Below are 3,832 nucleotides of genomic sequence, written 5' to 3'. Positions count from 1 at the left end.
GGGATACAGGTGTTATAACCCTACTACTACACGTGAGTTGAGGGTAAGCAGGGATGTTGTTTTTTAATGAGATGATGAGCTAGTATGCTGCTGAAAAAGAAGCTGTTGGGGCTGATGTGAGTGAAAATGTGGTTGCACAGAATGCAAGTCAGCAATCACAGTCTTTGAGTGGACCAAGAGAGTCCTCATCTAGTGGTTCAGTTGGGGCTGATGTGAGGCGTTGCACAGAATGCAAGTCAGCAATCACAGTCTTTGAGTGGACCAGGAGAGTCCTCATCTAGTGGTTCAGTTGTTGATAGACCATGGAGTGGCAGGCTGCATCATAATACCAGTCCTGCAAATGTGATTAGTACATCACATAAAGGCAAAGAGAAAGTGGTTGAGCCCCTTAGTATGCCTGACATTTTTGCAGGGCATTCTCATGTTGATGGATATTCTAGTAGCTCAGAGATGAGCCTTGATGAGGATCTTGGGATACCAGCTATGAGAACACCTAGTGTAAAGAAGGCTATGGAAGCCATGAATGTAAAGCTGCAAAGATCTGGGAGAGTGAAGAATCCTGTGCAGAGGTTTACCTATGATGGTTATGTGGCACATCACTATGCATACATGGCAAAAGTTGTACAAGTTGTAGAGCCCACATGCATTGATGAGGCTGTTGAAAATGTGTGTTGGGAGAAAGCTATGGATGAGGAGATGGATGCACTATATGGAAATGAGACCTGCTGGGATTTGGTGCAATTGCCTGAAGGCAAGAAAGCCATTGGATGTAAGTGGTGTACAAAGTAAAACATAACAGTGATGGAAGCATAAGCATGTACAAGGCTAGATTGGTAGCCAAAGGATATGCGCAGACATATGGCATTGATTATGAGGAAACTTTCAGCCCAGTTACCAAGATGGCAACAGTGGATGGATGTAAAGAATGCATTCTTGCATGGGGATTTGCAGGAAGAGGTGTATATGTTACAACCACCTGGTTATGAGGATGTATATGTTACAGCCACCTGGTTATGAGAATGTGAGTCACCCCGAGCATGTTTGCAGGTTGAAGAAAGCCTTGTATGGCTTAAAACAAGCACCAAGAGCATGGTCTGACAAGTTTTCTGAATATCTTGTCACTATTGGCTTTTATGTAGCCAATGCAGATTTCTCATTGTATGTGAGACACAGTGATAGAGGGGTTGTGCTTGTTGTCATCTATGTAGATGACCTGATCATTTTACGAGGGTCCATGATGTAGAGATCTTTGATGTAATGATCTTTCTTAGATAGAAGTTTGAGATGAAGGATCTTAGGGAGCTCAGATATTTCTTTGGCATTGAGGTGATTAGGTCACCACATGGTATTGGATTACTCTGCAGAGACAGTATGGCTTGGACATGTTGTCCAAGTATGGTATGACAGGCTATAAGCCTATCTCAGTGCCATTGGATCAGAAAGGCAAGTTGAGTGCAGATTGAGGAGAGATTTTGGAGGATCCTACTATGTATAGGCGCATAGTAGGAAGCTTGATCTACATAACGATCACTAGGCCAGATTTGAGCTATGCTATTGGGTTGGTGAGTCAGTTTATGCAGGTTCCCACATTTGGATGCATTAAGATGCATACTGAGGTATGTGAGGTCTACTTTGCATTGTGGACTATTTTATGAAACTGGGACAGAGATATGTGTACATGTTGATTGGGCTGGTAGTATCTCAGATAGAAGATCTACTAGTGGCTTCATGTTTTCTTTAGGGAGTGCTGCTGTGACTTGGAGCAGCAAGAAGCAGCCTACGGTTGCTCTATCCTAGTACGAGGTGCTTCTATGGCTTCATGTTTTCTTTGGGGAGTGCTGCTGTGACTTGGAGCAGCAAGAAGCAGCCTACAGTTGCTCTATCCCAGTACGAGGTGCTGCTATGAGGACAGCTTGTGAGGTAGCTTGGTTGAGAAAGCTACTTGTAGATTTGGGTCTATTAGTGGATAGACAAGTTGTCATTTTCTGTAACAACATTACAGTTGGCCAGGAATCCAGTTTTTCATGCTCGCATGAAGCATATAGAGGTCCACTACCATTTTGTCAGAGAGAAGGTTTTGGAAGGAGACGACCTTGTTTATGTCAACACACACAGGATCAGGTCGCTGACATCTTCACCAAAGCATTGGGTACAGAGAAGCTCCACAGATTCAGGGCTTCGCTTGGTGTACATGAGATGTAGTTGAGCTCGAGGGGGAGTGTTGAGATATCGAGCTCATCTAATGAGGCGATGGACACTGATGACCCGCCTAGGGGATAGGCCCCACACTTACACCACTGGCATGGTTGGTGAGATCATGGGTGATATGCGTCCAGTGGGATGACAGGCTATGTGTGACAGGCTCTGTGTGACAGCATAGTTATAGCGCCAACTCATTTAGTTGGGTTCACACTATAGAGAACCCTAGTATGTATTTGGTTGAGTACATTTTTATATTGTGTGTACTCTTATCTTTGTATATGGTGTGTTGAGTGTTGTAAGAAGAAGAAGAAGATTTTTAGCCTCTCACCTTGTGTGTTCTCTTTTAGGGTTTTGTGAGTGTGTGTGTGCTTGCAAGAGCTCAAGCTCTCTTCTCCCCTGCATCTTCTCACCCCCTCCTACATCTTGGAACCCATGCATGGAGGAAAGCATGCTTGTTCAAATACATGCTTTCATCACCAAATATGATCAGGTGTGCCAGATCTTGCCATTGTTGCCACCATCCGCTTTTCAATCTCATCATCACCCTTTTGGCGGAGTTCCCCCAATGGCACCATTTACATGAAGGAGCCGAAGGCTTTGCCTTTGACCTCAACAAAGGTCCCACCCTGAGGCACCTTTTCGGCTATTATGAGCGCATCCAATGGATGCCCGTCTATCATCTCTAAACCTTCAAAGACATGATGAAGACCACATTCTGGATGAGCTACATTGCCTTTCATCGATCCCCCCAGTACCCCAAGTTGCGGTACGAGTTTTCCATACATACTCTTCTAGTACCCCACTGATTCTTCTTGCTAGCTCTAAGGACAAACCTGAGTTAGGGAGGGGGTATGTGAAATACAATGGTATCCCGCTGATTCTTCTTGCCAGCTCTAAGGACAAACCTGAATTAGGGAGGGGTATGTGAAATACAATGGTTAACATTATTTTAGAGCATGGTTATGCTTCATGTAAACCGTGCTAAGCACTTCATGTAAAAGAAATATGGGATGACTGAGCTTATGACATGTATAATGTCGGCCATGAGCATAAGCCTAGGTGTTTGATCAACAACAACGCGAGCCTCTAAGGGTCTTCTTCCTGTTTGGTGATCCATTGGGGATGCTTAATCACACTTATGGGCAAAGGATCCACCATGTTATTTTGCTTGACCCTCTCTCTTAAAACATTGAACGAGCTTGAATCTCTTGTGTAGGGTAAGAGGGCACCAAGACCGGATGGAACAATCTCTAATTCAGGAAGAAACTCAGAGTCCTTTGATTTACCTGACTTTTTGCTTTGTTTCTTACATGTAATAGGGGTCTGCATGAGGGGGTGCATTCTTTCTTAACCTCCTCACTTGAAGAAATTGACTCTTCTTCTTCCTCTCCTTCCTCTTGGATGTAGTCACTGAAGAGTTCTTATTTGAGCCAAAAAAACCCTTAAGCACCTCACTGTAGGCTCTCCCAAATGTCTATAACCAAAAACAATGAAATCAATGACATGTTTTAAAAAAAAGAGACAAAAGTTGAAAAGAATATGAGAAAATGTTAACCACTCCAGTTAACATTATTTTTCAAGCGTGGCTACGCTTCTTGTAACTTATCTTTTTGTAATTGTGCAAAACACT

This window comes from Cibotium barometz, chromosome 2 (genome assembly GCF_041138505.1).
Source record: "Cibotium barometz isolate CiBa-2024 chromosome 2, ASM4113850v1, whole genome shotgun sequence".
NCBI classification, from domain to species: domain Eukaryota; kingdom Viridiplantae; phylum Streptophyta; class Polypodiopsida; order Cyatheales; family Cibotiaceae; genus Cibotium; species Cibotium barometz.
This window is presented reverse-complemented; position numbering follows the sequence as displayed.